Source organism: Lycium barbarum, chromosome 10 (genome assembly GCF_019175385.1).
Source record: "Lycium barbarum isolate Lr01 chromosome 10, ASM1917538v2, whole genome shotgun sequence".
Lineage (NCBI taxonomy): Eukaryota > Viridiplantae > Streptophyta > Magnoliopsida > Solanales > Solanaceae > Lycium > Lycium barbarum.
The window spans coordinates 4297968-4309019 of record NC_083346.1 but is presented as its reverse complement, the minus strand read 5'-3'; the positions used below and the strand labels follow the sequence as shown (position 1 = coordinate 4309019).

The 11052-nt window shown below is 36.2% G+C and overlaps 1 long non-coding RNA gene across 2 annotated transcripts; it reads right to left on the bottom strand.

Moving 5' to 3' along the window:
* Window positions 1–9036: 9036 nt before the first annotated feature.
* On the bottom strand, window positions 9037–10823 carry LOC132614830 (uncharacterized). Of its 2 annotated transcripts, none has more exons than XR_009572458.1 (3): window positions 10600–10823; window positions 9886–9973; window positions 9037–9229 (listed from the first exon to the last, which is right to left on the bottom strand). It is a non-coding gene; the product is annotated as an uncharacterized LOC132614830 (long non-coding RNA). The 2 variants fall into 2 exon arrangements; XR_009572457.1 differs by having other exon boundaries at window positions 9914–9973.
* Window positions 10824–11052: the final 229 nt, after the last annotated feature.

Here is an 11052-nt window from a genome sequence, read left to right as displayed (position 1 = left end):
TATCGGTTTGGTGCAGTTTTTCGGTTTCGTTTGTACACCCCTAGCCGTGATGTTATCTTAAAAAGACAACTTAGGCTGTGAAGATTTGTAAATGGTACCTTGTACTTAGTCTTATCTCATACCATCACCATTGGCTTCTAAATAAACACGTGTATTTACTAAGGAAATCACTATGGTGTATTTCTTCCTCTGTCCCTTTCATAAAAAAACCATAGTTGTCCCCTTATCTATTTTTTTTAATTTTTTATTTTTCACTTGGTGTTCGGTATCCGTATTGAAGCCCTACTAAATTCAGATTTGTGCTGCGTAAGGCCTATTCAGGGGAAGCGCTCCCTAATAAGCATTTTTCCATACCCAAGGCTTGAGCCCGAAACCTCTGATTAAGAGAAGAGTAGCCCCTTCCCGCTGCACCACATCTTTTGGTGGTTCTCCGTTTCATTTCACTACAAATCTGTCCAATCTTTTTAAAAGCCAGTCACTCCAATAAGTACAACACCTAGTCAGCACATGTACAACACGTAAAAAGTTTTAATTGCAACATTGAATATCCAATGAATATACGAGGGGTTGCTCAGATGGTAAGCACCCTCCACCTCCAACCCGAAGGTTGTGGGTTCGAGTCATCAACGGAGCAAAATGGGGGAGCTCCTGGCCTTGGGGGAGGGGTGGGGGTAAAAGAGAAAGAATATCCAATTGAAGACCTAATTTGATCTCTATCTCATCATCCCTGATTTTTGTCCTTCTAAACAAAAACAATATTGTTATCATGGGGTTTTAAACCTGTTAATGCTAGCTTGCCAATTTTTTTACTATCACTAGAAAAGTTATTTTTCTCATTTTTAAGGAACTTAATTTTTTACAAAACCAAACATGAAAAATTGAAAAAATATTTTCTAAAATGTTTTCCTTCATACCGAACACACTAGGAGTGTGCAAAATCCGGTTTAACCAATGAGCCGAACAGAGAAACATGTTATTGATTTATCGGTATCGAATTATTGGGTTAGCGATTTTTAAATGGTTTTGTAAATATTTTTATTGGACTATCGGGGTGGTTTCCGGTTTTGAGGTTTTAGTTAAAGGTTAAACCGATAACCCAATAAGATTGTATTAAAATTACCTTTTTATCTCTAATTATATTAGTAACTTTAGCTTTTAAATACAAACTCTATTTCCTAAATTCTTTCTTCGTTCTAGGACCCTATTTCCGCAAGCGACACTTTAGTTCTCTCAAACTTTACTTCTGCTTGTAATTTGTGTAGACTTTTATGCATGAAGGCAATGTATATGAACAAATGAAAACAAGAGAAAGAAAAGAAACATTTTCTTATCGGTTAAACGGAAAACTGAACCGTTATGGACCTAAACTGATTAAAACTGATAACGAATATCTTATTGGTTTGGTTATCAGTTAAGCGTGTCTATAAACCGTAAACTGACCGATAAGCTCCCCTAGAACACACCCTTTATTTGTTTTAAACCTCCAAAATTTTACTTCTTTATTGAATATCAAATCTTGTATTTCTTTGTATCTGCTAATTCTCATTCCAAACTTCCTTCCTCATAAATAATTTACTTTTTATAAATTATTCAATTATGTGACTGAAAAACTCTAACAATTATAAAGACTTACCAATAAGATAATGATACATGTGCCAATAGATCAAATTAATTATGCAATTGAAAAAAATGTAACATAAGTGATATTGTTTTAAAATTAAATTTTATACTTTTGTAGCATGAGTTTGGGCCCGGGCTTATCATGAGCCTCATAAAACTAGTCTCTATATATAGATAGGTCTTTGATTACATGAACGGAGATAATTTATCCATACTTGGTTTTTATACTTATAAATCAATAGATGCATGACATGTGTTTGTACATAAATGTCTAGCACTTAAACCATTTTTAAGTAACATGCATTTAATCTCACCTATTGAGCTGTGAAACAAAAGGCTATTGCCAGCAATGAAATTAGAAATTTTATTAAGAGTATTCAAGATTTAATACATATGTATTAAAGATAATTGTTTACTTATATATATTCAAAATATTTTTTTTCAACTTGTCACCATTCACTCAGTGTGGCTATGCCATGGATATTGCCTATTGGTGAAATAAAAGCTGGAGAAAACATCTACTTGAAATGAAATTACCGGTAAAATATTACGGAGGAAAAGTCACGTTTGAATATCTAACTTTTTTTTATAAATCTCATTATATATGACATACTTTCTTTTAGTTTTTCAAAAATAATATAATCTTTTTATATTTAAAATAATTTAACTCTATACTTTCAATTTTAGCTTTGATGAGGCGATCAATAGCCACACATTTATCTACTATGGTTTACTTTAAATCAAAAAATTTATAAGTTTTTTTTCTTTTGAGATTTCATGTTTAGCCAATCATCTTCGTATAAATTGGAATGGAGATCTAAGGGAGTACTATTAAGGCGAAAAAGGACATTTAGGTAAGTGTTTAAGCACTCGCTCATTAATTGTCTTTATTAACAGTTATGTAACAGACATTTTAGGCAGGGAATTTCTCAAGTCATAGGCTTTTGCTTGTAAGGGTCACTATAGTTGGTTTGTGTAGGGATAGCTATGAGTCATGGTTTGGCCAAGATGCAGCCCATTAAATTGAACATAGTGTTTTGGGTCCACAACCTCTGTTGATTGTGTGGGATGAAGTGCACAAATACCCGCTTTCGCATCCGTCATTTAATTTATACCTACAGTTGAATTTATTTTTAAGTTTATCCGCCTCAGAAAAAACTTCAAACATACAATACTGAATTAGAAAATTCGCATCCGCTTTCACTTGAAGTTTAGAATAGCTTGCTGAGATCAACTTCAGACATTTTTGACTGAAAGTTGTGGACTTGACAAAGCTAAACTTCAGATATTTTTAATTAAATTTGTGGCCTTGACAAAGCTTCATATATATAATAACTTGCCAAAATAAATTCAGACATTCCTAATTGAAATTATGGCGTTGGGAAGGCCTAACTTCAATAAACATTAATAGTGACTAAAGTTATACTTGCCATCAATTTTGTTTAAGTTGGCAGGTGGAGCAATGCCTCCAACATTCCATGAGCTAAGGGGGGCAGGAAGTTGTGGTGATTTGATGTAAGGTTTACATACCCTTGTTATGCAGTGCACATAAGTTGATTATTATGATTTGATAAATTGTGAACTCACACAGTGCAATACAAGAGTAATTTGAGGAGAAGAAGAAGAGAACTTGTTATTGAAGAAAAGAAGAGAATTATCTGAGTCACATTTCAAGTTCTAAGAAAGAGAAAACTGCCTAGTCTAGAATATATAACTAACTGATCTAACTAATTGTATAACCAACTCCACTAACTTAGTTGTATAGCTGTCACCAGTTGGTATTGACCACATGCTCATACACACTCTCAGCACGTGCGTAGCACACAACTCAACACCCCTTCTCAAGCTAATGGTTGAAACAGGTTTTTCACCAGCAGCTTGGATAGTAAATGATCATGAGGTTGTTTTCCAAGACTCTTGGTGAGAAGATCTGCCACCTGCTCTTTGGTAGACAAATGAAAAGTTTGGATAACACCTTGAATAATCTTCTCTCGAACAAAGTGACAATTGATATCAATATGTTTAGTGCGTTCATGGAAGATAGGATTAGCTGCAATCTAAAGGGTAGCTTTGCTATCACAGAATAAATGCACTGGAACAGTTAAAGTTACCCCAAGCTCTTTGAACAAACCAACTAGACAAGTGACCTCAGCTACAACAGATGCCATACTCCTAAATTCAGCCTCAGCTGAACTTCTAGCCACAGTGGCCTTTTTTTTTAATTTCTAAGAGACCAAAGCACCACCAAAAGTGACTAGAGTTTGAAGACATCCACCCCAGTCTGAATCACAATGAGCTTCAAGAAGTTCTGAGCTTATGGATGGCGTCAGAAGACCAAGACCTGGTTGGTGTTTGATATATCTTACCACTTACAAAGCAGCATCCATATGGGACTGCTTAGGTTGATACATAAATTGGCTTAGAACTTGGACTGCATAGGCTATGTCAATCTTTGTCATAGTCATATACAATAACCTCCCCACCAACCTCTGATACTGACTAGGGTCTGAAAGTAGTGGATTATCAGGAGCAGACTGCTCAGGAAACAAAGCATCAAACTGAGCAGGTGTGAACTTCAAGTTAGCCTCCAAGGGAGTAGGTGCAGGTTTAGCACCCCCAAGGCCCATTTCAGCAACCAACTCCAAAGCATACTTCCTTTGGGACACGACAATACCCTTAGAAGATCTTGCAAACTCTATACCCAAGAAAAACTTGAGTTCCCTAAGTCCTTCATCTTGAACATAAGTTGGAGGTCATTTCTGGTGTGCAATATTAAATCAGGGTTGCTACTAGTAACTAAGAGGTCATCGACATATATAAGTACAACAACCAAATCTGATTTCAAATGCTTTGTAAATAGAGAATAATCCAAATGACTTTGAGAGAAGCATAAGTGGATCAAAGCATCAGTAAGTTTTTTATTCCACTATCTAGAGGCTTGTTTCAGCCCATAGAGAGAGTTGTGCAACTTGCACACCTTATGCTGAGTCTGTTGAGAACTGGAAAACCCTTAAAAAATGTCCATAGACACTTCTTCAACAAGATCACCTTGTAAGAAGGCATTATGGACACCCATTTGGAATACAAACCATCCTCTAGCTGCAGCAAGAGCCACAACAGACCTTACAGTGACCATCTTAGCCGCTGAAGAGAAAGTTTCAGTGTGGTCTAACCCCTCCTGTTGGCTATAACCCTCGACCACTAGCCTGGCCTTGTATCTCTCCACATTACCTGATGAGGTGTACTTAACCTTGAATACCCATTTGCAACCAATTGGAACTTTACCAGGAGGTAAATCTACAATACTCTAAGTGTTATTCTCTTCCAGAGCTAGAATCTCTTGTTTTATGGCAGAAATCCACTTGACATCTTTAGCAGCCTCATTGTAAGTCTTAGGCTCAACTATAGCAGAACAAGATGCTAAGATTGTCCCATATAGTGGTGAGAACTTGGAATAACACACATAATCAGAGAGAGGATAACAACATGCAGCATTACCTCCATTATTTGTAATATAGTCTTTCATCCAAATGGGGGGTTTGGAGGATCTGGAATACTTCCTTGAGGGAACACTAGTAGGAGCATGAACATCAGAAGGTGCTGGTGGATCAGGAACTAAGTTAGAAGGCATGTCAAAAGAAGCAGGATCTAACACATCATCCATAGAGATAACTTGTTCATTATCCATAGAGTCAACTGCAGCCTCAGATGGAGGCTCATAAGCAATAGGAGTCTGAGTATCAGGACTAGATGGTGAAGTTGAGGAATGAGCAGGTCTGTAATCTGCATACATAGGTGATGACAACTTCCAAATTTGGTAACAAGGAGGAGATATGAGGATTAGGAAGATATTTGAAGGGAAAACTATCCTCCCTAAAAACCATATCCCTACTAACTAGGAACTCTCTATACTGAATATTAAATATCTTGTATCCCTTTTGTGTCTAAGAATAGCCAAAAAATACTGCTGGAACTGCTCTTGGAGAGAATTTATCAGACTTCTTCAGATTAGTGACATAGCCAAGACAACCAAACACCTTCAAGTAAGTTAGATATGGAAGATGATGAAACACAATTTCAAAAGGTGATTTGCCTGAAAGAACTGAGGAGGGTAATCTGTTAATAACATACACAGCAATAGTGACACACTCACCCCAAAATCTAAGAGGGACATTAGCCTGAAATCTTAGAGATCTAGATACTTCCAAAATATATCTATGTCTCCTTTCAGCAATACCATTCTGCTGAGGAGTATAAGTGCATGAACTTTGATGCACAATGACTAGGGACTGAAGGAGTGCTGTCATTTGAGAGTTAAAAAATTCGCAGCTACTGTCTGATCTAAAATACTTCACAGAAGTAGAATGTATATTACGAATCATAGCAAAAAAGGATCTAAGCACCACAATCATTTCAAATTTAGTAGGAAAGAGAAACACCCATGTATATCATGAATGATCATCAACCAAGGTGAGAAAAATATCTCTTCCCATCATGAGTGGGTACTCTTTATGGAACCCATACATCACCATGAATAGTATGAAAACAAGTACTAGCCTTAGAGTTGCTTAGAGGAAATGGCAACCTTGTCTGTCTGGCTAAAGGACATACAATGCAATTTTTGACAACATCAGAACTACCGGTACAACCGACAGAATGTAAACTATTAATTTTCCTTAGTTTATCTAAGGGCACATGACCTAGACTTCTGTGCCAAAGAGTTGCATCAGAAGATTTATTTTCTTGTGGATTCTCCCTCACAACATCAACTGTATATGCTGCTTTGGAAGGGGAATTGAGCCCTGATTTCTTTCCTTCTCCAATTATTGCAATAGCATCATCTGGATTGAAGACATATAAGCCATTATTCTCTCTACCAATCCCCTTCACCTGTCCACTTAAGAGATCCTGAAAAATGCAAAAGTCAGGATGGAATAGCACAGCCCATTGCATCTGCTTAGTAAGCTTAGCCATAGACAAGAGATTAAATTTGAAGTCAAGAATGTGCAAAACATTACTAATTTTCTGATCCTTTAGGATATAAGAGGATCCTATGTGGCTGACATAAGCTACATCCCCAGTAGGCAATTGTAACCTTACATCTTTTATGTTCATCAAGCAATTTAGAATCTGTTAACAGGTTAAGATTGTTTACTATATGGCTTGAACCACCAGAGTCAACTATCAGTGCATTGCAGATGCATTGCTTTCAGGTTTGCCTAGCATCTACAGAATTTGATTGTACTGCTCTTGAGTAAATTGGGGAATCACAGACATCAGGTCCCGCATGTGTGAACAAGTGCTGGCACCATTGTGCATGTGAGAAAACCCTACAAAGTTAATTGTTGATCCTCCACTTGCAGTGCTATCATGTGAATAGTAAGCAACATTTCCTGAGGGACTATTATGATACTTCTTCTTGGTCTCGAAGTCAGCATGGTAGCCAATTAGTTTGTAGCAGGTTTCTCTAGTATGTCCCTTGAAGTAGCAGAAGTCATAGTACAAGTTGTTTTTCTTGAATCTGTTATGAGAATTACTATGGTTGGGACCAACATAATTGCTACTTCCTCCACCATAGTTGTTACTTTCTCCACCATAGTTGTTGCTTCCTCCTGTATAACTACTATTTCCACCATTAACACCATTTCTTGTGTTGGAACCACCTGAACTTTGTCCTGAGAAACTTGTAGATCTACTTGAATTTTGATTGGAACTAGAAGCTCCAGGTGTGAGCACTCTTTTCCCACTGAACAACACTGTTCCTCCAGTTAGATATGGACTTGTATTGTTGACTACTCCTTTACTAGTTGAACTGTACATGACTGAATTTTCAATTACTTCTGGGATATGTGAGGATTGAGACATGCTTCTTCTACTCTACTCTGAAATAGAGTAGGCCTTGTTTATACATGGTGCTGGTATCATATTCAACAACTGATTGCTCGACTGGGAGTAGGATTCGTTTAATCCCATCAAAAATTGCAACAACCTTTGGTACTTAAAGTGTTCAATATGTTTCCTAGATTTATCACATTTACAGCCAGGATAGGGCATTAAAGCCTCAAACTCATCCCACAACTCTTTCATTTTGGAAAAATAGGTAGAAACAGATGAGATTCCCTGAGTTAGAGTTGCAATTTGCTTATGTAAAAACAGTGCACGAGACCCGTTAATTTATCAAATCTCTCATTCAAATCTACCCACACTTTGTGAGCACTAGAAGCATAAACCATTCCACTCAACAATTTTGTGCTCACTGAGTGCATAATCCATGAAAGGACTATTGCATTGCACTTTTCCCACAGTTTGTGGAGGGAAGGGTCAAAGTTCTCCTTAAGATATCTACCATCCACAAACCCTAGTTTACTCTTTCCTAGCAGACTTAAACGCATAGTACTGCTCTATAAAGTGTAATTTTCAGGTCCAGTTAGCTTAACAGAGATTAAAGCACTACCTGATGTATCAGATGGTTGAAGAAATAGCGGATGATGTTGATCCACAGTCGGTGTTGTTGTTGACGAAGTATTAGTTTCATTGGGAGTTGTTTCAGTACTCTCAGTGCCTCTATTGGTGACCGCCATTGATTACTTCGATTCACAGATCAAAATTTGCAGAAATATTGTATACGCACTTCGATTTTGGTTCAAAGTTAAGAAGTTGTAATTGATTCTGAAGAAACTCACTCGAAGCCTTCAATTGCACTCAATTACTCGATTGATCTTCGACAATTCAACCCTGATTTGGCAGAATCGTAACAATCCTAATTGTTTGTGAGATTTAGATTTTACAGCGGAAAAACCCTACTAACAGAGAACTCAAGCTCTGATACCATGATAAATTGTGAACTCACACAGTGCAATACAAGAGTAATTCGAAGAGAAGAAAAAGAGAACTTGTTATTGAAGAAGAAGAGAATTATATGAGTTACATTTCAAGTTCTAAGAAAGAGAAAACTACCTAGTCTAGAATATATAACTAACTGATCTAACTAATTGTATAACCAACTCCACTAACTTAGTTGTACAGTTGTCACCCGTTAGTATTGACCACATGCTCATACACACTCTCAGCACGTGCATAGCACACAACTCAACATGATTTTTAGGTGAATAAGCAGAGATGAGATGAAATTTAAAACTGTAGTAGTAGGCAATAGGGGTGTACATGGACCGGGTTGGTTCGGATTTTTTACAAACCAAACCAAACCATTTGTGTCGGGTTATTAAATCTATAAACCAAACCAAACCAATAAAAGTCGGGTTTTTCGATATCAATTTTTCTCGGGTTTTTCGGGTTTTTCTGGTTTTTTCGGGTTTCTCGGGTTTTTCATAGTATCTAATGAAAAGCACAGAGCAGTGCTTCTTAAAAAGAGTTCTAGTACAAAATATCAACATATAAGATGGAGGCAAAACACTGTTTGAAGTTTTAACTTTATAATATAACTAAAATGTCAAATGGCCATAAAATGTCAGATGTAGCAAAAACAAAAATCCAAATCAGTGCAATATACTACAACAACTGAAAGGAATCACTGCAGCTTGAAGATTGGGCAAAAATCCAAATCACTGTAGCTTGAAGATTGGGCAAAAATCCAAATCACTCCTCCAATCTGTAAAAAAATTGACAATTGAAGAGATCAGAAAGGAAGCATGTGCATTGCCTAATAATGAAGTGTAATTCAGTGACGAAAACTGAATCTAGAAAAGATACTAAGGCAAACAAGAAAAGATCTAAATTGAGCACTAAATCTGTAGTCAACCTCCAATGTCCTTTTGCTAGTAAGCCTTTAAACAGAAGTAAACAAACAGCTAAATTCTAAACTATAGGTCATGATAAACTTTTTCTTAAAGTTCAAAATCCAATTTAAAGTCCAACATATGATCCAGAAACTGTAATTGTTTAGTTCTCTACATTTCTATGCCAATTCTAAAACAAGATAAATCATTTATATTTCGTACAAATTTCTGTTGCCAGGAAAATCAAGCAGTGCAAACCTCTTAGATTTCTGCACTTATACCTGCAGAAAACAATATCAGTAAAACCAGCAGAGAAAACAATTGCACCAGCTAGAAAACAATATCAGTAAAACACAGCAGAGAAATAAGTGTGCAGAAAACAATATCAGTAAAACCAACAGAGAAAAAAAATTGCACCAGCTAGAAAACAATATCAGTAAAACACAGCAGAGAAATAAGTGCAGAAATCCCAGAGGTTTGCAGCTGCAGAGTACAGGGGTGAAAAATTATTGATATACACGAAATATACACTGTGTAATTAACATACCAATTCTCACACAGATAGTGCATCGTGAACGAAACTGGCTAATCAATGCTCAAAGGTGAGTCTCCATACTCTGCAAGAAAAAAGAATAAATTAATAAGTAAAAGAAAACTGGCTAATCAATGCTATATGTCCATGATTTCTTTCTCCATTCATAAAAGAAAACCAACAGCTCTTTGACAAATAAGTAAAAGAAACCATATATGCATTTAGGCATAGATTCCAAATATTTTTTGCTTCTGCTACTACTGCAGGCCTGCAACTGATTTTCTCAAATATCCACTTTTTAAACAAAAGAGGGATCTGAATAGATTGGGGATGCTACATGAATTCTGTAGTTAGTAAAAGCCAAATCTAGGCACCCCCCGGGCTCCAAATATAGGGTTCTAATTAATTGCACACAAGAAGCTCATAATTAAGTAAACATCACTAATCTCACTCCATTCAGATAAATTAATAAATTAACATCTTTGCACTAAAAAACTGAATTGAGTTTCTGTTTGTTACATTAACTAATGAAACTCATGACCACTTTAGCATAATTAATAGACAGAAGATGCGACCCTCTCCAATCTCCATGTAAGGCTCGAGTGCAAATGGTCTTAAAATCAAAAATGTTTCTGTTGTCGATTAACACGTCAAGGGTTCAATCCCTGCTAAGTTCAAACCAATAAAATAAGTACTAGTCAAGAGGCTTACAGTGTAAAGTTGAGTCTTGTAGTAGGGTTGCTGATTTGAGAGGAAAGCAAAAGAGGGATCTGAAATGAGAAAAGGAGAAGATGAAGTTTGTGAAATGAGAAAGGGATTTGAGAGGAAAGCAAAAGAGGGATCTGAATATCTGATTTTGGGAGAAGGGTTGTGTACTTGTGTAGCCGAATTGGGGATTGGGGCTTTTGGACTTCTGATGTGTTCATTTCCTTAGACTTCTGGCGTGTTCATTTCCTTATGGGCTTTTTTTTGTATATTATTTAGATGGGCTTCTTAAGTCCAAATCTAAATGTAAGAAAGAAAACAAAAATTATAAAAAAAATTTAAGAAAATATTTATAAATTACATTTTAATAAATATTTTTATGTATAACATAATTTAAAAGTAGTATATCTATAATCGGGTTGGTTTGGGTTCGGGTTGACTTTTTTTAGTTAAAACCAA